This window comes from Aulonocara stuartgranti (genome assembly GCF_965226115.1).
Source record: "Aulonocara stuartgranti genome assembly, chromosome: 16".
Taxonomy (NCBI): Eukaryota; Metazoa; Chordata; class Actinopteri; order Cichliformes; family Cichlidae; genus Aulonocara; species Aulonocara stuartgranti.
In genome coordinates, this window is record NC_138952.1 from 27,142,948 (window position 1) to 27,167,205 (window position 24,258).

The 24,258-nt window shown below is 43.1% G+C and overlaps 1 long non-coding RNA gene across 1 annotated transcript; it reads left to right on the forward strand.

Moving 5' to 3' along the window:
• The first annotated feature begins 1,727 nt into the window (after positions 1-1,727).
• Positions 1,728-19,471, forward strand: LOC309691598. Its single transcript, XR_014272065.1, has 3 exons — positions 1,728-1,801; positions 17,684-17,742; positions 18,736-19,471. It is a non-coding gene; the product is annotated as an uncharacterized lncRNA (long non-coding RNA).
• Positions 19,472-24,258: the final 4,787 nt, after the last annotated feature.

The window sequence follows — 24,258 nt, forward strand, 5'->3', positions numbered from 1 at the left end:
CGAATACACACAGGTACCGCAGTTTGATGATAAGAATTTACAATTTCAGTTGTCATTATTGTTATTATTGTTATTATTATTAGTAGTAGTATTAATATTAGTATTATTATTATCAGTGCCAAAAAACAGTAGTGAATAAGAAAATGAAGAGGGCTGTTTTATTCATAGACTTAAATATTTAAAAATGTGTGCTTTGACTTTGTCGGTGTGGTGTAGAAGTTCTATTAGGGCTGGCACTGTTTACATGCGGCGAGACTTGAACATGGCATTGCAACAGTGTGTGGTCTTCTCTGGCAAGGCCTCTTGTGCGAGCGCTATTACTTCACGCCCGCGTTTACGTGTTTGTGCGCGCGCGTGTGAGAGAGGGAGAAAGAAAAGAAAAGAGGAGGGGGGCGTGAGTTGAGGGCTGGAGGAAATTCTTGTGTGTTGGAATGCGTTTACCCCGGGGGAGACCCGTGACTTCGGGATAGACGAGGGGCGCAGAGAGAGAGAGAGATGCATGTGGCGTGAGGAGAGAGAGTGAGCGGTCTATTGTGAGTGCACTGGCTTTCTAAGAAATCTCTGAATGGTGTGTTTGATGTGTTTGTTAATGCGAATATCACAGTAATCGGGCGTGAAGGGACTTGAGTTTTTTTTTAAGTGAATTAGATTGTCTGTTCGAATTATTCACATTTTTCTCTTTGATTTTATTGTTCTTTCTTTAGAGGACTATAATTGAAACCATGCTCCGTTAGTTTTAGAAAGAGTGTTGCTGTATCCAACAGGGGGCACTTGTGACACGTGCAGTTGGATCTCTGTGGTTATTAATGTATTAACTCTGGCCGTTAATATCAATTTCAAATTTTGTATTTTCTTTAAAAGCTTAATATTGTTTTGCACGTTTAGTGTCTCGTTTTTCTTTTTCCAGACTTGACAATAAGCACGTTAAACAGAATTTCAGAGGAGTTTGCAGAATTAGAAGCTTTTTAAAAACAAACAAACAAACTTTTGATCAAAACTTGCTCCTCAGTCTACTCAGAGTCCATCAGATTTAGGACTTCGTGGGAGCTTTGCAGTAGTCTAAGTGATTTTCATTTTGCCATGAGGAGCGCAGTCATGCGCAACAGGTTGTCCCTGCCTCCTGATCCTCCATCAGCTGTATCTGTTGTTTAGTCAGTACAGAAAGTAGAGAACCAAAGTGCATAGACTGCCTCTGCAACCCTGCTCATATCAAACATAACATGCCACAAATGTGACTTCACCCTTAAGGGAAAATAAGCATTAGTGACAGTATTGGAGGAGACTGAGCTTTATCTGATTATACACAGTCGGAGTGTATAATCTGAAAGCTGACAGCATATGCCATGTACTGTACTTGAAACTTTGACAGAAGTTGGTGCATCGATTTACTTTTTTAATGGACAGACTGAGGTTAGGATCCCGGTTGGTATTGGACACAAATCAGTGTTTCTGGAACAGTGCTGGGGACTAGAGGGAGATGGACTGCTAAAAGCTCGCCCACACACAAATGTGAGATATTCTAATGAGCAATCTGGCCCTTTCTGAATATTATTCACAGTACAAGCATCCTACGATGTGTGACATTGTGCGAGTCTATCAATTTCGTAAAATATCTTCTTTTTTTCCTTCCTCAAAAATTTTCTGTTTGATAAAGGTGTCAGTGATAAGAATATTTGAAAAGGCTCCGTATGATGTGAGTGACATGCTCCTCTGCCACCCGTTTTTCACAGCTCGAGCTCTTCACGATGCACATCTGTGAAAAGGCGGCAAAGACCTGCAATCCATGGCTCCTGTCCTGCTGGTAAGAATCACACATTTTCTGTGATTTTTCACTGATGCAGAAATAGCTTGAATTCATTTCTCAAATGGAAAAGTTGAACCTGAGCGGCAGCAGACCAGGTTCCATTTGAAGTTTTTGTTAATGCACCTTGCACTGAACGCATCGTTGCGAGCTTTAGATCAAAATGTTGTATCAGTCTTTTCTCTTGAAATCTTACCTTTCACAATCCATCTACTATATCTAAGGAGACCTCATCACTCTCACAATCCAAATCCTCCCCTGTAGCTGCAATTTATAAATAACTACAACCTACTGAGCTCAGCTGTGTTAAAAGCTCTTTACGTACAGTAGGCAACAGTAGATGTCAACATTTTTTTTAAATGTAGTGTATTTGATATAAAACTGGCAAAAGATTCAAACACACACATGCAGCATGCACGGCCCACACACTCCCACGTGTTTCCCCTGCCTTTGCTCTCTTCAGATGTGAGGCACATGACATCATTAAAGAAGTGATCGAAAAATCACTGTAGGTACTGCATGTGGGTTTTGTGTGTGTGCATGTTTTTGTTTCTGTGTGGGTGATGGGGAATGAAAGCCAAAGCTCCAGAGCCGTGGGCCCATGGTGGCTATGTGTGTGTGTTTGTGTGCGTGTGTGCCCAGCCGGAGGCTCTGGTCCTGGGCTGCACTGCCTCCCACGCTGGGGTACGGCTGGGGCTGAGTGGGAGGGAAGAGTGGGAGGTAAGAGTGGGCTGGGGCTGTGAGTCAGCCTGCTGCTGAGCCCCTAGACACGAGAGCGCTGAGGGAAGAAGCACACGGGCAAGAGTCCTCTCCCTGCCAGCGTTTTGAAGAAACTGTTAAGTTTATTACGAGGAGTCTACAAGTCCCGGGAGAAGTAACTGCTGGGATTACACATAGGACAGAAGGCAGTGGTGGGAGAAGGCTCTGAAGGTATTGAGAAGATGGAGTAAATTACAATTTCAGTGGGGCTGACGGCTCCTCAAAACATGGTCAGGAGCTACAGGAGAAGGCAGGGGACACAAAGATGTTGCATGCATCTTTGTTGGTTCTTTATTTTACTGATGTGAATTTCTAATGTTAAACTTAGATCAAAAAGTGGCTCTGCAGACCACTTCTGTATTTTTAGACCTTTTAGACCTTCGTGTATTTCCACAGAACAGCTCTGAATACCACAGTCTCAGCCTGCTTATGCATTTTCTTGCACTTCTGAGACAGATGGCGGTATCAGGCCCAGCCCCATCTGCTGGAACCACTTGCTCTTTCTCACTCTGTCTGCTGAGAAAACAAAGCTCCATGCTGCATGTCCATTTAATCTTCAGTGAATGACACACTCCCATTCCACACTATGCATATGCATAGTCCATTAGTCAAAAGCAACAGGGACCATTTGTCTCTGGTGCTTTTTGCCAGGTTAATAAACTTTCTAGTGTGAAGCTCACAGGAGTGTAGCCTGCATTGCAGATCACAAGTTATTTACTCACTGCAGGATCATTCATGAATGCTCTCCGTTCATCCTGCAAGTAGAGCTGCTGTTTAAAGGAAAATGCGAGATTTGATGTGTAAATCTTCTTCACGTGTACAGGAGCATGATTAGCCTGTAAATACTGTGGTAAAAAAATAGCTTAGAGGAGATTCTTCATGCTTTTTTAGGGGTTAAGTAGCCTAATACAGGTAGCTGAAAACTGCAGTCATCCTCAATATCTCTAAGAATGAGAATAAATATTGTATCTGGTGGAACAAATTCTTGTATAGGGTGGGAAATATTTCTAGATGTAGAGTAGTGTTTGGTATTCATGCTTCATCAGATACATAATTTTTTTTTTAAGTTTTAAAATCATGCTTTTGTGTCAATGAACTAATGACTCACTAAGGGGACTTGTTAGTTGTCTCTGAATTTTTCATTTTCTGTCATCTTTTTCCCTTCACCCCAAAACCCAGTCACAGCAGATGGCTGAGTGTCCCTCAGCCTAGCTGCGTCTCATCCTGTCAAAAGGCAGTTCTTCTGCCCTACTGTTGCCAAATGCTTGCACATAGGGGATATTGTAGAGTCTTTACGGTACAGTGTGAAACACCTTGAGATGACTGTTGTTTTGCTATAAAAACAAAACTGAAATGAAATAGGTTTGTCATCCTACTATTCTGTAAATTGTCTTTCTAAATGTGAAACTTGCATCTCAATATTATGTTTATTAAGAAAAGCTGAAGCAAGTGTCATTGCTAGCTTCACATACTGACATACATACTTGACATCAGTAATTGATAAGATTAAAATCAAATTAACTCTAAATTGTTGTAGTTCCATTTTAGGAGATTTCATGACACCACTCTCAGGGCCACAATGTCCCAGTGAACTCAGCAGCGGTGTTTCTGGGCTGGGCCGGTTGTTCTGATAATAGAAGGTGGTTCTCCAGGAAGCCAAGAGGGAGTCCACCAGTCTGGGGTGTAGGACCAGTAAGTGGGCCAGCTATGGGATCAGCCCAGGGGTGTGGAGCAGCAGTCGATGAGGCGGTGGGAAGTGCTGGAGGGATGTGGACGGGTGAAAAAGGAAGGCAGGCGAGGAATGGGAGGGAAGGACACGGAAGTGAGAGCAGGAAACGCTGGTAGGAGCAGTGGGAGTGGGGAGTGGAATGTTTCACAAGAGCTTTATCTGCACTGTAGCGTCAAGATGTGGGCATCCGCTGTTGGTGTCACTGTTCAGACAGCCACCCGCCAAGCGAGGGAGCTCATGTGTGACATAGCCATCCTCTGACACGCACACATGCGCACATTCTCCACAGTGTGACCCCTCACCGCCTTGGCAGAGCTCACTGCTCTTATATCCTGGGAGTGGGCCAGCCTGCAGCACCGTCCCAGCCTTCGTATAGTCCACGCTGTGCGGTTGTGGAATAGAGAGAGAAAGTCTTGCAGTGTAAGTGAGGGAGTCAGTGCTATGCATTAGTGGGTTCTGTTAAAGGGACCACAATACTGGCGGCCATACATTCATGCATATGTAAGTAATGCATTTCTGCACTAATCAGATCATGCTGTCACGGGCACGTTATGCATTTTACTACAAGAGCATGAAAACTGCAGTCAGTGCAACTGTTATTACTGCATTTAATCAAAGCAGAAATACTCAGCCTTCATTCATCAGATTGTTTGTTTTCATATGAATTGACCTATTAACCACAATAATTTATACAAGAATAGGGACAAGCCTATAAGACAGGTAAATATTATTTAATTCTGTGCAATAGGCACAACTAGATTTTAGCTCCATGCACTTCCAAATGTTGTATTTGAAAGAGTGTGTATAATATTAAACGGAGGTGGAACCATCTCTGGTGGGCCTGTTATGGACTGCGGAGCTTAAAATGAGCATCTTTGACTTAATAAAACGTAACATTGCTGTTTTCTTTTTTGAGTTGTCTTAACTGTCAAAAATGAGCACTGAAATATTAACGGAGTACATTTATGTGAGCAGTGCATGTAAATAAACATAATTTAAATAGACTTTCTTTGGGGGGGGGGGGGGGGGGTGTCAGGCTGAACTAATGTAAAATATGCAAAGTAAAATACAACGAGCTCAAAACTGATTTTGCTTTGGAAATAAAATGTTTAAAAAGTATCATCTAAAGTTTAAAAAAAATAAGCAAAAATGATGTTTTTAATACTATGTTACTAACACTATCGTTATGGCAGCTATTACTTTATATACCTCAACCTAATAATTATGCATTGTGTCACAATAGAAGCATGCGTGTATGATGCAATTACAGAGACTTGCAGTAGTAATGGAAATTTCAAGTATTGTCAAAATGTTTCACCTGAGCTCAGAGGTGCTCGTGTGACACTAGAGCTGCTGTGAAATCCCTGCGTGTCACTAACGCCCAAGGTTATCACAGGGTAATAAGTGCGCGCGCACACACACACAGACAGACAGACACATGCACACTTACACAAACAGACACGCGCGTCACTGCAGGGCAGTGGAGAGCAATGCAGAACAAGCACCGTGATGAGAGATAAGATGTAGAGTCATGCCTCTCCAACGTGACCGTGACATCACAGTTGTATCTGCGTGTTCGCCGTCTCCCCATGCTAGAAACCGACGGGCCTAATATAGTCAGTGCAGAACACACACACACAGCTACACTAGGCTGGCGGGGGAGGGAGTCTGATTGCCATATTTCCATCTCCTGTCCTTGGTTGGTTACAAGCGTGCGTTTCTTCAGAGGTGTGTCTTTGTGTGCCGGGTTAGTGAATGAGATGACGTCACTGTTACGTCTGTTCTTGTCTATCAGTGGCTGGGAGTTTCTGTCTTGGCACAGACAGGTGCATCTGTGACATAGTGTGTGAGCGTGTGCGTGTGTGAGAGAGTTTGTGCTTTTATAATTCAAACTTTCTCTGGCTATGTGGAATGCCACTTGAGAAAGAACTTTGAGTGCTCACAAGAATTTGGGGCATTGGAGACATTCTCTAAATGTTCTGACACGTCTGTGGAAATATCTAGCTGCACGTTCTATTTGTCTTGCTGACCTTTTCCCTACTTCTCTGAAACACAGTTTCTAGCTGTTTTGTTTTGGGGGGTTTTTTGCTTTTATTTGCTGCTCACTTTTTCTTTTTAAGCGTTTTTTTAAATTAATTTTTTTATGGACAGCCAATCTGTTTATTCACTTCAACCCAGCTGAAAGAAAATCTTCCACAAGTGAGCTTTTTTTTGAACTGTCATGTCTTAAAACTACTCTGAGCAGCACCGTGGAAACTTACTGTAGGTCTTCTCACTGCTGGTCTTTGTGTCTCCCCCACCCAACCTCTATCACTGCTATCTCTCTGACCCTGTTTACTTGGGTAGGATGAATAAAACGCCACTGCAGCTAAGACAAGGTGGATAAGAAAGTATTTAAAACCATTGAAAACACAAACACACACAGTTTGATTTTCTTGAAATAGGCAAAATTCTGTATGTTGCTTGTGCCATTATTCTCTGACTACTCTGTTTCACATCTGACTGCAGAAGAACAGCGTTACCTTTTTCATGTAAATCATTAAGCACCGGTATAGTTACTTGTAAAGACACAGCCCCGCGGACCCATTTTACCATTTCAATATTTTCTCTTGCATTCTCTCCACATTCTCGTCTCTCTCCTGCTGTTTGAATTCCTTCGCTCTATCTCTCCAGCTCTTCCTTATCTCTGTCTGTCTGTGTGTCACCACTAACTCTGGTCAGCCATTTAACTGCTTCTCAAGTCAACCCAGCAGAATTCCCAGGCTGCTCAGCCGCCTGAGTTCACACCTTTTTGTCCACAGGAATCTTAGGAATCCCCAGTTTCCTTTCCACTGAAATCTCCATTGTGTGTGTGTGTGTGTGTGTGTGTGTGTGTGTGTGTGTGTGTGTGTGGGTGTGGGTGGAGGGGTGGGGGGGGGTACGTGTGTGTCTGTAACTACATGAAGGAAAGACCCCCGCCTGTGCTGTGCATGTGTGTTGAAACACATCTCCGCCCTTGTATCCACCCAGAGAAAGCGAGCAGGCGGTGCTCACTTTGTGCCCACAATAGACTGAGTCACATTCTAAAATGGCAAACCTCTTAGTTACTGAGAAACTTTGCTCTTTAGGAGAAACCCTTTAATGTCAAACTGAGACTCACATCATGTGAATTTCATCAGCACACACGCTAATTAATTTGCTGTCTTTAACACAGGATTTAACCGCAAAACAGAACAGTTTTCTTCATATTTTCTGATTAGATCATTTAGAAGAAAATATGTTCAGTCTCATGTTTACCTGACTCCTTTTTGGTTTTGTGTTATTATAAATTGTTTTTAGGATCAATAATTGCAGATTCATCATTTGCTAAAGACAGACCGTTGCACTCTTTTCATTTTAACTATAAATTACCTACTTGTTAGGGAAAAAAGAAATCAATGACTCATTGTCGCTGGCTTGCAGAGCATCTGAATAACAAGATCAGGAATAATCTGTCAGATCGCTGCTTTTGGCAGATAGTGCACATCATATCAAATGGTCGACCCGAAATAGCTCCACACAGGAATACACGAGAGAAAATTAACAAAGTTATTTCAAACAGAAAGAAACAAAAACAAACCAGGCAAGCGCACAGAGTCCCATTTAAATCCTCCCGGTGACTCGACCCGCGCACATTCATGCCGCAGTTTGTCGGCAGGTCTGGAGTCATTTAGCCGCTCTCACCCTGAGTCATCCCTGGCTTGAGTGCAGCCTGATGCCGAGGCTCAGCGGCACCCGTTGAACACAGCGAAGCGCGTACAGATACCCATTCACACACGGAGAGAGCTGTTATTCAGCCTTCACCCACTCACTCTCTCTGCGCGACAAGCAGAGCTATATGCGATGATGTCTTTGATGTTAGCTCATGAGGTCCAAAGACACTGGATGGAAATGTAGTTTGTAAACACTAGAATTATAAATTTAGACTAAAAACAAAAACTCTTATATAATATTTCTCATGAAGGCTTTATTTAGAAGCCCTTTAAAACTTTTTTTTTTATTTGACCAAATCTCAGTGTTTTAATGTTCTAAAAAAAAATATACAACCAAATCTTTTAAGCACTAATGCTGACTTGCGTCAACAGTCCCTGGGCAGGTAGCATGAAATTATACAGTGTACATGTGTGTACAAGAGAACGCACCGAAACAACGAGACATACACAAACAATCCCTCATACTAGGTTCAATTGTGTCCCAAACAGGAGAGCCAACTGATGCTGTCGCAGCTCACAGGAAGCTGGGATCCTACTCACGTCATCACTGAGGTGAGAAACTTTCCTAAGCTTCTTTTATAACGTGATAGAGCTTTACCTCCTCAGGACAGTCAGGTCAGGTAATCAGTGGCGTTCTTGTACATACAAAAAAACAATAGGTTGCAAGTTGCCCTGAGATTGCACTTAAGGGCTTTAATACCAAAATGTGTGTATATAGGTCAATTATTACTTAACCCTACTTGTTATGTGACTCACAGAGGTTATTTAAATAGTTATGAATGAGGTCTGACAAAAGCATTTATCCGGCTCCACTAAAACGTGTGTGCGTGTTTCCGTACCACAATATGTGTAACGGGAGCGTAGCATGGGTGCAGCATGGCCTTTGGTGAGTCACATGGCCTCCCGTGTGAGTAACAAACCAACTATGTGATCCCTTCAGTTCGAGACTCCCATTCAGCCCACTCTTACCCCATACACACGAGCAGGGAGGAGGAGGATGGAAGCTGAGGGTGGGGCAGGGTGGTGATGGTTCATAGGTGTGGTTGGCAGAAGTTGGGGTAAAATAGCAGGATGTAGGTGAGAAAGCAAGCTCCAAGGAGGGAGGTAGAAACCAAGGGGGGTTGACTGAGGTCGAGGGCAGCTTCAGGTCAAAAGTTTCAGATCAGGGGGACAAAAGGTGCCAAAGACTCCTGTAAATTAATATATCACAGTCTCCCCAGGAACTGTCATCATCATTCCTGCCCCGTTTTCTTTTTCTTTCTTTTTTTAACCTGTGAACTTGGGTACTTTCTTCTTAGTAGCTGTGGTCAACATGTGGTTACTCGCTTGTTTATGAGTCCGTCCGGTTCTGTAAACTCTGGTACTTTCTCTTTGTGGTCTCAATCAGCAGCCCATTTGTTAGTTCCATCTTCAAATGTGGCGCATGAAGCAGTCGAGATACGATGCACATATATAGCATTTGTTTATGTGGGTGTATGTCCTTATGGGTGGAGAATGTAGGCTGGAAGTCACAAAGACTGTAGCTGTTGTTTTTGTTTGTGTTGCCTTATTTCATATTCATTTCAGAGTGGCTACGGCTCGGGAGGTAGTGCGGGAGGTTCGATCACCTGAATGGCCTCCAGTGTGAAAGTTAGACAGAGAGCACTTTGGCATTGTAAAAAGCGCTTGTATGAATGACTGACTGATACATGTAGTATAGTGCTCGAGTAACAAAGCACTATATGAGAAGCAGTCCTTCTTTTCCTTTTTTTTTTTAATAGAAGTCTCAACTCTCTAGCGGGGGAGTTTCCTGCTTTTGAAGACCCCACCACACACACACATACACAGAGAGAGAGCGAGGGAGAGAGACAGAGAGGCTACCCTTAAGTTTTTTTCCTCCTCCCTCTCCCCCTCCTTCTTCCCTCCTCTCTTTTTTTCTGAATGGATGTCCTCTCCCTAACCTCAATTGAGAGCTGTAACAGGACACTGCTTTAGGCTCAGCCCCCTCTATGTATAAGAGAGGGAGAAGCAGCAGTCCTGTGAGTGTGTGTGAGCGAGTATGTCCGACAGTGTCAGTCAAGGGGTTGAGGGAGAGAAGGGGAGGGTGAAGGGTAAGAGAAAAGGAAGGAGGTGAGAGAGACAGAGAGAGTGAGAGAGAGAGAGAGAGAGAGAGATAGACTGCTGTGAAACATGTGATAGTGCAACTTTGGCGGGGCTTAGAGGGAGTTTAACGGCTGTAGTGTCTCCAGAGCTCTGGGAAAGCACCTTTAGCCCAGAGGGAGCCTCACAAGCTGTCTGTGTGTGTGTGTGTGTGTCTTTTTGTGCGTACGTGAAAGTGTGTGCTTCTGTGTGTGAGTGAGAGAGCCGGTTTTTCAGTGCTGCTGCTGTCACTTTAAGCCTGTTACTGATTACACTCAGAAGAATGCAACGGGAGGAGGCTAAAAAGACAGGGAAACAGATGAGGAGACATGTAAGGATGAAATCTCTCAGAAGCTGAGCTATGGCGAGCTTTATGTCACTTGCCCTCACGGTCCTGGGCAGTGACGTGGGTGAGACACCGTTACCCAACATCGTCTCTCCCTCCCTCTCTCTCTCTTTCACTCTCTGTTGGACCAAGCAAAGTCAAAGTGAAAGGGAACCCGGAATCCCTCTTTGAAGCAGAGACAGAGCGAGAGGACGCCCAGAAACACTGGGAAAAACTTAAAGAAAAGACACCAGAGAGGAAGAAATTCGAGTGGAGGTTGAGGGAAGGGGTGTGCATATGTGGGGGGGTTCCCTCATTCCAAACTCAGCGCTGGGAGGAAACACTACTCTCACCCAGACGGGTAAGTGAAAAAAGAAAGAAAAAAGAAAAGAAAGGGAAAAGATTCCCAGAAAGTAGGGGAGCTGCTGCTGCTGCTGCTGTTGATGGATATCATATGTTACAAGTTAAGGTTGAGAAACTGCTCCCAGATCCTTAATAGGTGGAGAGGAAGAGCAGTCTGTAGGCTGTCGGCAAACTCTCACACAGCCTGAAGTAGTGAAGTTGTGCTCTGATTTTTCTTTCTGTTCAATTTTGTTTTGTTTTGAAGCTGGTGATTGGTCACCTTCAGCTTGTCTCGGATTGCTCTGAGTTTGAATGGTCACTAGCGTGAGCGTCCCCAGCGCTGCGATCGCGTTACAGAGGAGCTGATTCACTGTCACACAGCCGATTTGTTTGACTCTGCTCTGAGGCTGACTTACAGTCGCACAGCCAGGATTAGATGGGAGGCAAAATGTATGGTGTGTGCTATCATCAGTGCTGCGGTAATATACCAGACATAGTCTGTTGAAGGCAACGCTGATATGAAGTCTTGTGATTAAAATAGGTCTTTGTGGTCAATGGGCCATTTTTAAATACAGAAGCACCACTTCCTCTCTGTTTCAGTCACGCTGTGTGTTTGTGCCCCCCCCTCTTCAACTGACACAGATAGCACAGTCCTTTTGCTCTGCAGCAGAAGGCATGAATGAACTGAGCGTCTGGGGTGGGGTGGAGGTGGAAGCGGTGGCGTTGGTGGTGGAGCGGGAGGTGGGGTGTGGATAAAATATCATACAGCATGGACAGCGAGCATGTGGCTTCTTTATGAATGGACATGGCAGGCAGCTGACATGATTGGCTGCAAAGGAGTGACGTCTGATGACTGCAGAGCCGGCACTCTGGAGTCATTCTCCCCTTCGCTGTCGCCGCTGTCCCTCCTGGTTACCACCTCTTAAAGCGCTGCCGCCGCATGTGTGTATATGTGTTGGTCTGTGCAAGACACAGAGAGAGTGTTTTAAGGAGTCGTGTGAATCAGTGCTAGTGGTTGTGGGTGACATGTGTTTGCCTAAGCGGGCTTAGTCACAATCTGAACAGAGGGGTGTGTGTCTTGAAGCAGTGGGCTTTTTTTCTTCTTTTCTTCATCTTCTTTTTTTTTTAAAGAGTTGTGGCTCTCTGCCCAGCTGTTGTTCTTCAAATTGTCTCCCACTCTCTCTGACTAACATAATGCTCCTTCCAGCTATCATTACTCTTACTTGTCATGTAATAAGAGGGAAAGTTTCCAGCATTAACACGTAATAATGCTCCCTCATGACTCACTTTCGGGGACGAAGGTTTATTTTGTGACCGTCTACACTTTTAGATTTCCGCTTAAAGAATTTCAACAAAGAAGGAAGTCATGCTATCAATCTGTCGATCTCATCAAGATGATGAGATAATGTAAGAGGCCGTTCTCAGGAAACAAACAGGAAAATAATTTATCAGGGTGACCTCTGTGTGTGTGTGTGTGTGGACCATAACCACGTTACCATGCCGGTGCCTGCCAAAAGCCAACCCTACAGACGGACATGCACACCCTTTGTTTTACTGCGACACAATAATGGCCACTCCTTGAGTTTACTGCAGTTCCTACACTCCTCCTGTCCCCACTTTAGTTTATGGTTTATCAGGAGGTGTGATAGGGAGACGGCGAGAAAGAGAGTGAGGAGTGGTGATAAGGAATTGTCACGTTGGTGCGCGAGGATCTGTCGGCACTTATCGGGGCAGCGTTTCCGGCGCGAGTGCACGATAGAAAAGAGATTGGCGGCGAGATGCATCGCAGGTATCTTGATGAGGAAGATTAAATTCCCAAGCCCAGATTAGCATGGAATCTGCCCTTTTGTCTTATCACCCTGCCTACACGGTGAACCCTGCTCTGTGCTACTTGACAATAAGCAGCTAACCATCTCAGGCCAACCACTTTTCTGCAGCTTCTATAGGCAAACGTAAATGACTTGGTTTTTGGATAATAAGAAGAGGAGAGCACTTTTTTTTTGTCACGTATACAAATCCAGGGCATGTTGTAGCAGTTTCTTACGTTTTATGATTATTATTATGATTATTTAGATGTTGATTAAGATAATTTTCCAGATGTCAAAGCAACATTGAGATTTGGTTACAAAAAAGGCGAGAAATCTACATCTGCATCATACATTTATTTGCTGACTGTATTACTGGCATGAGTAGAGATTTTAGGGGCTATTGGATTACAACCATTTAACAACCAAATAAAAGTGGCTTGAAAAAACAGCAAGGTGAGTCATCTACAAACCTTTCATTTTTTAGTCAAACTGAACCTAATTTTAACCTTGGCAGTGATGCAGCACTGTAAAGCTCAGTCAGTCTAACTAAACTGAACTATTCAACAGAATGGTTAAACTTTCAATTTTTAAATAGATTTAAATCTTTTTAAAAGGCCATGACTGGCTGAGCAGATTTAACCCATAAAAAATGAATATATTGACATGTGTTACTTTTTTTGACATAATGTAGAGATGCAGAGCTAATACCAATTAGTTTATTTTTATATTACTTTTATTTGGTTATTAACTAGTGGAAATAAAATATATACAAATAAAGGTTTATGGTCAAAGATAAACATGCAGGAATTTTTTTAATACGAAATATTTATTCTTTGTGAGTTTTAAATGGAAGAATTCTTTTTTTAATGTACTGAAAAGGACCTCAAGCAAGCAGGTTAGGTTAATTAGAAAGGTGTCATCCTGACAAACTGCTGTGGAATGGTCACATATCCACACGGTAGTGATAAAAGCAGCTTTTCTGTTTATTCCACCACACTCAATTTGACAACAAAAGGATATAACGGCTACACTTAATATCAGGAACAATGTGCTCGTGACGTGGAGTGGAGGGGGCAAACGTGGACCGCATAATGACAGGTGGCAGATGGCTGGAGGAACTTAGGACTTAAGTCACCTGTGGCAGGCTTTACTTTGAACTGCATTCATAGCGGCTGGCGTCGGGAAGTGAGGCGTTGTGACATACCGTAGTTATTCCAACGCTGACAGGAGTTATGTAACTGAAACTGGGTTAAGCGGCGCAAGAACAATCTTAACTATGACTTGACTCATTTCTCCTTTTTCTTTTCCCTACTTTCCTTTTCGCATGACTTGTCTTTGTTTATACATCAACAGCTCACTTACACAAGTCTGTCATTCACAGGCAGATTGTAGTGTTAAGAGCTTAGCTAGATAACTTAGATGTCGCAGGGCTCAAAGCACTGTGTGTGCATGCACAACAGAAAAAGCCCGTTAGAGATTCTGTGTGTTTGCATACGTCTTGTGTGCATTTCTTTTGTGTGTGTGTGTGTGTGTGTGTGTGTGTGTGTGTGTGTGTGTGTGTGTGTGTGTGTGTGTGTGTGTGTTTTCAAGAACGTTCCAACGTGTACTAACCACACACACCTGGCCTGGTTCCTCCTTTGCACATATATGGGCAAAGCTTCCCCTACCTGGGCCTCACTGAATTCCAATAAGTTGCAATGTGAGTGTGCGTGCGTGCGTGTGCGAGAAAGAGGCTGTAGAGACGGATGCACGTCATGGAAAACCAGGATCAATGGGCAAGGCCCGCAGAGCTGCGTTTTTAAGGTGTTCCTTTTGTTTTCCAAAGGTAATCAGTTAGCACAATGACTCAGCTTGGCTGATTATTCAAAGTGGCTTCAGTAGGACGACGTCAAGAAGGAACTGTGGTCATGTTGCTATTAGACAAGCTGCATACAACACTCAAGAGAGCAGAATGAAATCCCTGTGTACTCTTGATTAAAAGAAGACACACAGTGGGCTCAACAGTTTTCCCAACAACAACATCCAGACTTTCTGATTATTTGCTAAAAATCAAACTTTCCACAACTGACTTATCTACTTTCAGTCTCTTTGGGCTATTTGTCAAGACGTGCGTTAGTATTCAGGGTGGAGGTAGTGAAGGTATCAGTAGCCGGGTTGTGCCTCTTGCAGACAGAGCTTACATTATTACATTATAGCCTCTGCTTTGCCTTATGTTGGCACTAATGAAGCAGATTTATGGCTATGTGTGCCAGGGTTCAGCGCTGGTCCTGTTTAAACCCTGTGACCCGACAAAGCAAAGTACCCTCACACTGATTTTGGACAATGGGACACCTTTCATCCATTCCATTCCTTCTCTATACTTTTTTCCTTTTCCCTTCCTTTCCTTTCGGCTCCCTTCTTTCTGTGCTCCCTGCACATTTGCCAAACCTTCATAAAGCAGCTCGAGGAGGTAGTTAGCTTTCCTTGGTCATCTCGCCAGGTCTTTCCCATCAGTCCAGCCCCCTCGAAGAGCTTGCAGACATCCCTCTCTGTAGGCCGGGGGGCTGAGCCTGGGTTTGGGGTACAAGCTGTATATTTGAGGCTGGGGCTCCCTCTGGAGAGGTTCTTTGGCTGTTCAGTCTAAAGGTCTGGATTCAGTGTGTAACTCGACCGACAGCCACCTAGCAGCACTCAAAGGAACCATTTGGGATAGCTTTACAAGTAAAGGCCTGTTTTATCTTTACAATTTATAATAAGGATAGAAAGTGAGAGGGAGGGAAAGGAAAGGGTGGCGGGGAAAGTGACTTTAGCAGCGTGGATACAGGATAGCAATATTCTGGAACAGGGAATGACTTTGGATGGCGAACAGAGGTAACAGCAAAGACAGAGCTTCCATAACCTCTGCCGCCACCGAATATGAGCTACTGGCTTCCTCTCTTTGGTTGGAAGCTCTCACTCCCCCATCATAACCAATTATACTGTCAGGCTGGGGTATATTGAAATCTGGGGAGCTGAGAACTAATATCTGATTGGCAGCAGGCCTCATGGAACGGCTGCTTAATTGGTGGCAAGCAGTTGGTGAGCACTGCATTTCAGGCTCGTCTCATCTTGTAGTCTAAGCATCTCTTTGTGTGAGTGAAAGCAAAGTGATTGGTGCAATGTTCACTTTGTTAACCCAGCGAAATTGCCGAGGCTGTATGGGAACAAGCTAAGTATGAACTTCTTCACACTCACCAGGTTGTCAGCAGTCTGTTTGGGGTAGAGTTACACTAAAGTTCGAATGATGGATTTTCACCTATTTTGGCATACGCAGATGGAATAATAACAGATGGAGTAGAGGGCTGAAATCCATGTAGGAGACTTTTGAAAAACAAAAACTTAACAAAAACTAGTTTCTGAAATCGTGTGCATTTGCTGTGCAACTAAAAGCAACCTAGAACCCTTAATGCTCAATGGTTTGCGGGTGACCTGGTGGACGTTAAAAGATTAAGTGGACTGTTTTTGTTTGTTTTTTGCTTTTTTTTTTTATTTTAATCTAAACTCTTGAATTTTAGTCTGTCAGTGTCCACCAATTCTCTTCTAGCACTGACAGCTTCAGTGAGAAAAAGTAAAATATGTGCTTGCGCTTCTAAAGTCCAATTTTCCCTACCATCAATTTTTCTATCCAAATCTTAGTATTCAAAAACAAACTGATACAGTTCCAGGCTGTTTTTTTGTTTTTGTTGGAAGAGCAACTGTAGATAATAAGCCCAGCGCTGGAACAGTAGGGGACTTTAAAGATGGAGTGCTGGACGTATTGCACACGCACACACGTGCAGAAAGAGCAAGAGAGAGAGAGCGAGGGAGGGAATGCATCCACACCCAGCTCACACATCCTACACACCCACCCACACACACATGCCCACACATACTTGAGCAACAGCACGAGCACATGCACACTACCAGTGAACCAGTGTCGCTCACTGTAGAACTGCAACTCTCGTGCTTGCACAAAATACACACACATACTTGTACAGTGGTCACCCCCTACTTTGAGGCTAAAGCAGGGTAATGATTCAGTTCCTCTTTGTGTGTGTGTGTGTGTGTGTGTGTGTGTGTGTGTGTGTGTGTGTGTGTGTGTGTATACATCTGTGTGTACTACATGGTGTATATGTGAACACATTTGCCACTTTGTGAATGTGTTTCGAGCGTGTGTGTGTCTGTGTGTGAATGTGGATGTGGTAAAGGCCCAGTCATCTTCAAGGCAGCTAAGACGAAAGCCACATCAACTGCCATATACCACACTCTAGGAATAGAATAGGCCAGCGCAGGCAGGAATGGAATGGCACGCCTGGCCTCGCCCCTCCTCGAACCACCTCACCCATCCCCAGGCCTCCTAGCGCTCACCCCCTCTTCCTCTAGTCCAAATCGCCCTTGTCGCTTGGGTTGCTTGCATTTCCCCACTTCATCTTGCAGTTTTGTAGCGCTCCGCATCACTGCTCATTTCACTCCTCTCTAGAGGAAGAACTACAGACGCATGCTCGCTTTCCTGGATTTCCTGGCTAGTATTAAGCATCAGATTGTCCACCTGCTTTTATTTCAGTCCAGCTCCTCAAACGCCGTAGCATCTGAGTATGCACAAGACGTGTGTTTAAAAACCGAGAGCTGGTGTCGCTTTGATGAAAACCCCGATTAATCTGGCTTATCTGAGATGGTGTTTCACTTCCTCTGTTGTCTCTGTGTGCCTTCACCCTCTGTCCTCCTAAGCATGTCCATATCGCATCAATTCAATGTGTTGCTTTCGATTGAAAAATTGAAAAAGCTGATTGGCTTATGTACATTTGACCTCTCTGCCTAGCGGCAGTGGCAGCATCACCAAAGTGTGGAAAAAAAGGGAAGCGATAACACATAGACCTTATCACTTTGCCTCTTAGCCCAGTGAACTCACTGAGCCTCACCAGTCTGGACCTGTTGACACTACACTAGCACAGCTTTAACACACACCGGTCCTTATTTTATGCTAAACGACATCTTTTGTTATATTTGTTGTTGTTTTTTACATCTTAAAATTAGCATCTGAAGTCTTAAGTATCACTTTCCTTTTTTTTCCAGGTTTGCTGATTTTGCATGGATTGTCCCAGATAAATGACCGCGAGCCATTCCCACAAGAGGTAAGAAATTCATTCTTTAAAAAAAAAATCTGCATCAAACACTGTCTTCGCCACTGTCCCCTCCTCTCTCAGCTTCTTTGCCACTATTGTCAAAAGAACAGAGCCCTAGGCCACTTCCCCTTCTCCCTACCTCAAATCCCTCAGTGCAGGGAGCCCAAACAGTATTAGCACTTTAAACCTTAGGCTCACAGGTAAGTTCAGTTGGGGAGCTGTCAGAGAAATTTCTCTTATACGGTAAGATGAGACAAACGATATGACATAGTTGGCATGGTGAAAAAAAATGAGGTGCTGAAACGAGGAAAAGTAAGATGGGGGAAATGTAAAGACGCATATGACAGAAAGAGCATTTACGGTGACAGAACGCTGGAATGCGAGGAAGGAGGAGGAAAGAGGGGCAGAGTAGAGAGAGGGGGGTAGAGAGAGCCAGCACATTTCCCTTAATAAAAAGAAAGTGGAGTCAAGTGACCATCAGCTGGTCAGAGAATGTTTGATCAATATAGTCATGAGGCCTCAGGTATGCAGAGCGAAATGAAGGGAGAAAGATCGGCCCCGCTGTCTCCTTCCAGGTTACCCATCTCCTCCAATCACATGTATCTAGGTTGCAGTTTTATGAAGACTGAGTTAGCGCTCTCTTTATGCGTAGGGCTCAGCGTTGGGTCGGCACGGCGGTGGCTCTGTCTGTCATGCCTCAGGGCTAATGGGAAAGAATGACAGGAATCTGCAACTGATAATGCCATGCTTGGAGATGTTCGTCAGCAGATTATCTCCTATATCCTTCCCCTCCCTCAGGCTCCTCATTTTCTCCCGCTTGATCTCGTCTCTGCAGTTTGCCCCCTGTGCTCTTTCCTTTGCCTCTACATATTTGCATCTTGCACTCACACCTTCTCCTTCTTTCTTATTTTCCTTTTGTTGTTTTACATAATTGGTCTGTCCCTGAGATCTGTATGTGTTCATAATGGACCTATTTTCTGTTTCTCTTCACTCTTTCTTCAGATGGGGTCCAGAGTCTCCCCACCCAGACACGACTAAACCGGCCAGCCTTCGCAGTTCACGCCTCTCTAGCTGCTGTCAGTTGCTCAGTAGGCAGTGTAGATCCTGTGTAGCAATCAGCAGCTACATCTGGCTACTGGGTCTCTGACAGTTCTGCCTACTTCCCAGTCAAGCTTGCTCGTTCCTCTTCCTATTGGCTAAGTGACACATTCCAGTCCCCGCATTGGCTGCGATGTCAGGGGGGCTCCATCCTGTGACCCCACAGACAGGATGTTCTCTGTGTCACAACTCCACAAGGGCCCCTTGTCAAGGCTTTTTTGTGTTGGTTTTTTTTCTTCACTCCTTCCTCCTCTGTCATTCTTCTTTAAATTCTCACTCATTTCGCCTTCTCTCCTTGGCCTCTGCAAGATTCTCTTAATATGAAATGTCCTTGGTTGTAAATATTAAAGTTCTGTGAGAGAAATTTAAAGGAGCATATTTTTCCAAAGGAAAAGCAGCAACGTGTATTTGAAAAGCCCTCGGAGAGACCTTTGCTTTCGTCCTGAACCTGGCATACAATGTAGATTTCTGTGTGGTTCAATTCTACAGCTACATTGTCTGCTGGGTTTCTGGCAAGCAATATAAGCAGCTCTTATATAATCCCACGGGCGCTCGAAAAGGTAAGCATTCATCTGTTCTGTCAATGTGGCTCAAATGCCTGACCCTGACAATTCAATAAAGAGAAAATATTTCACATTAATACTGCTGAGTGACTGTCGTTTGTCAAGCTGAAAATCACATTTGAAGAAAGAAAGAAATCTCCAAATCTACTAAATCTAAATTGATTCAGTGTTGCTTTTGTGTCCCAGGAGTTAACCCCAAGCAAGAGATGCCAGGAATATTCTAGTAACTCAGCACAAAGCTGGGCTGTTGTCTGTCAGGAGCTTGTCAGGCTGCTGTCAGACCGGCTCCTTATTACGGTAATGGGGCAGCACTGTCTCCCCTGCAGCCAACACACACACACACGCTACAAAAAAAGCACACACCCGCACACACACCTGGGATTATACCAAACCTTCACACAGTGCTTTCAGAAGACATCCCTACCTGTGAAAGTCTGCAAACCCCAAAAGCAACTTCTACATCCCAAAGTATGTTTTTACTTCACAAACGATTTTAATTTGAAAAAAACAAAACCAGAAGAAATGCAGTCAAACTGTAATTTGACAAATTCTGCTGGCAACTTCTTTCCACACACACTAACTAGACTGATACCTACATGAATAAAGCAGCAGGCAGCTGGCTTTGAAAACACATGTTACGGCACCGAGCCTTACAAGAAACCGAAAAAAAGGGATGGGAGGGGGGCACGATTCTACTTTTAATGTGTGTGTTCAGCAGGGATCGGCAGCAGCGTCTTTGTCCTGTTGCAGCCCTCCAGCAACGCTCCGGCAATACAGTTGAAAATATAATAAGTCTCCGCAGCTAAGAAACGAAACCGAGGCAAAGCTCCCTCGCAACAGCGGGTCTTTTGAATTACAGTGTTATTTCTTTTATAATCAAATCAAAGACAAATATAGAGTGAAGGTTTTGTGCCTTACTTTTTCCACAGCTCCAAGGTTCAAGTAGAGCTGATATGAGTGAGGCTGAAATGATTCGCTTCATTAAGCAACCGAGGGAAAAAAGTTCAGTCATTTATCAATTTTGTTTGTTTTTTTGCTAATCGAATATGACTCTGGGCTTTGGTGAGGGATATTCTATACGAGCTGCACTGACAGTGACCATGAGCGCATGTGCCTTCTTCCTCTCCGTGTATGTCTGCGTGTTTTCTATCTTTATAAACTGAGTTTTCAGCTGTCATTCGAACAAATCAATAAATAATAAATTCTACAGACAAAATTATTTGTTGAGTGTAAAATTACCTACACTAGATCCTCCTATCGCTGCACGTTTAAAAAAAAAAGGGGGTAGCTGAGTGATGCTGTTTCATTTATACCAAACTAACACATGAGCTGCAATACATAATACAGGATAAGAACCTCTCCAGCTGAGTCTGGCATATTTCACTAATCAAAACCCTGTCCCCGTGCAACAGGACACAAAGATTTATTTGCTGCTTGTAAATAACGCTCCCACAATTTATGATTTTACATGAAAGCAGCGCTCGCATCTTTTGGGGAAACAACAATGAGCAAATTCTGCGCTCAAAAGACTGTTTGAAAGGCATTCTACTGATCTGGCTGTACATGCTGTACAATAGATTTTTCAGTGTACACACAGGCGGGCATGTCAGCATTGTGTTAAAAGGGAAAACGTGAAGGAACTCTTTATGTAAAAGCCTTTCAGTGGTAATGGTATAAAGAAGTGAACCGGCGCCATTCATGTGTCAGCTTGAAAAGATTTGCATAAAGTCTGTGCAAGTAAACAAAGGAGTTGAGAAAATGGTGATTATATATTCGTGTGGAAAATTACATTTTTCAGACAGTGATTGTTATGAAATAGAAGCCGAGCTGACAGTTGATGAAACAAGCGTGCTAATGCAAAAGATATGACCTCATAAATGTGGCCTTATAGGACAAAAAAAACATAACACCTGGAACCCCTTCGGGTGTAATTATAATAGATTTGCATTTACATCCCCCACACTGAATCACTCGTCTCATTTCCATCATCAATACAGGTCTTGTCAGTCTCTCGCTACTCAAGCCCTCAAGTTCAACTTTACCAACTCTGTTTTTGTGACAGCGAGCTGAGCGACTCCATCAGGACCCACTATGAGAATCCCAACAATGCAAGTGGTTGCTAATGGCCTGTAATGGGAGGGGTGCGTGGGCGGTTTATTGTTGCTTTGATAAGCTGTCGATGACGTGCGTGGTGTGAGGACAGTCAGAATGCAAAACAACAGAATGCTGAGAAAAAATGACTGATGATGATGGCGATAAGGGGAGGGGGAAAAAATCTGTGGGAAAATGAAAGAGAGATGAGGCCATCTGTCGTCCTCCATCGCACATTTAAACACTTTCAAGGAGGACAGGGTAAAAGGTGAAGGTGCTGTTATCTGAAGGTGAGCTAAACGTACACTCCCTCTCTTGTTTGCGTCACTGCTGTAATAAGTCATCCGAGCCCTTCTCAATGACCTCTACAGCAGGGCTTTCCCCATCAGTAAGCCTCCAGAGGGAGATTTACATGACGTGGTTTACAGTGGTCACAAGATGTTTATGGTTTCGTAAGATACAGTTAACTGGCTTTTCTCTTGAACAACAGTCATTAAATTGATGCCGCTTTCATGTTCAGGCTTTTTAATAGTGATAACTATGACAGACCAGCGACCTGCCCAGAGTGAACCCCACCCCTCGCCCTGTGACACCTTTTGCAAGCCCCTTTCTTGCAAAACGAGGGATGGATAGACCCTACAGATAGTGTTCCATGATTTTTCTGTACCTTCCAAGACATAAAGAAATATTTTAATTCTTTACAAGTCCGCAGCAATGGTTCAATATGTTTAGATGCAAAATCATCTTTTTATTGTGGGTTCAATACCTGACAATATAAAACCTCTTGAGGTTACTCAAGTTGTTGTGATTTGCCGCCATATAAATAAAACTGAATTGAATTGAACTGATATGAGCTGAAGTGAAAAAACACCAAAGTAAGAGAGTATGTGTATGCTTAGTGTTTTGAAGGGTACGCCCCTAATAGAGTGCTGTAGGCCAACTCACAAGTTAGCATTGCCCTGAGATCCCTCAACAAAAACCTGATGTGATATTTCAAAAATGCTTTTTTCATTAAGTCTGCAAAAAAATAAGTCTACAGCGTACATGTTAATCTTTAGAAACGGATGTATTTTTGAATTCTGAAGTTTAAATGCAACTGCCAAAGCTAAATTAATGTTGTGCCATAAACAAACAACACCATGGTCATAGTTTTTTAGCGTCACCACCACAAAACTTTGGACCATGGTTTTTAGCAAATGCCTTGTCTGAGACATGGAAAAACTTCAAAATTTAGAAGTGAAGTATTTATCGATGTTTTTATACGCTGTAGAAAAGAAAGCTAAAACTTGTGCTAATCACAGACCTTATTGCAGACATCTAATGAACACCCATTCAAAAAAAGAAACACTGAGACAAGTGAACTGGTGGTGCAAAATGCTACATCATTTCTGGGTTTTAGGACTCATTGCTGCAGCATTCTAGATAAAACAACAGTCAATAAGAAGAGTCTCGATTGGTTGGTTTGTACCAGGAAAGTGAGTCAGTTATGGACAGACGTTATCACTTTACAAATGTCCCTGCAGCCAATAGATAGTAATAACATATGTTATGAAGAACGGTCCAAGTTCATTTTAGGGTTTCAAAGGAGCTTCTTATTACAAAAACGTACTCCTTAATGGTTATTGTGTAACAGTTATGGGGTCTTCACTAACAAAAAGTTTATATCTAACGTGTGGTAACCCATCTTACCACCTGACCTTCACGTACTGTTGTTTTGTTGAATGGACACCATGTCACAGTGGCACACTTTGGTTCTTTGTTATGTACAATGAATGAAACACCTGTTGACATTGTGCATGTGAGTTTCACTTCAATTAAAAAAAAACAGTGCCCTAAAGAGAGGCGAAGTGAAAATAAAACTTCTGGATTCTGTTCCAGAAGTGAGAAAACTTCATTCAAAATGCCACTGACAGGTTTAACAATGCAAATGGAACAGAGCCTTTCTGAGCACTACGTCACGAAACTCACTGTATGTGTTTGAAAAATGATCTTATATTGTTTAGTAACCAAGCATCATTTTCTATAAGCCACAGACATTCACAGAGTCGATTTTGAGGTTTGACAAAGAAGAGTCTGTAGTTAATTCAGACTAACTGGGAAAACAGGGGTCTGAACACTCTTACCAGAGATTATCCGGTTATGAGTCTAAAGAATATAAATGAATTCAAGCTGAAATGAACTAAGTTCTTAAAGGAGGTCTTGTTTTTTTCTTTTTTCTACTCACAAAGATATTGTTTTATTTAAGATGACAAAGGTTTCATTACCTTAGAGAGAAAGCCTTTTAGTGGATGTGAATATGTACAGTACATGATTTATTTATTTTTCCAGAAAGACTGATGACAGAAATTCAGAAGCTCGTGGAATAGAGCTTACCCGGGAATTGGCAGCTAGTAGCTGGAAATGGGTTTCACATTCAAAAGTTTATCTTGTTATTTGTGATCAAGGTGAATGGCTATGATCCAGGAAACTGGAAAGATAAGAGGAAGCAGAAGAAGAACTAAAGCAAATTGTTCTATAAGTGGATTTTTGTCAGATAGAGGTGACAGTTTGAGATATAAACTCATAACCTCATGCACATCCCTGGAAAAGCGCTGTCCCTGCACTGAACTTTAGAGACGGAGGTAATTCTAGAAACACTTCTCGTATATTTAAGAGGTCAATTTCCTTCGAACATGCATTCCAGCAAAGTCATTTCCAGTGCCGCAGAGACTTATTCGGGCTCTCTTTATTTTATTGTAATGTAATTATAAGCAAGGTTAAAAGATTAAAAAAC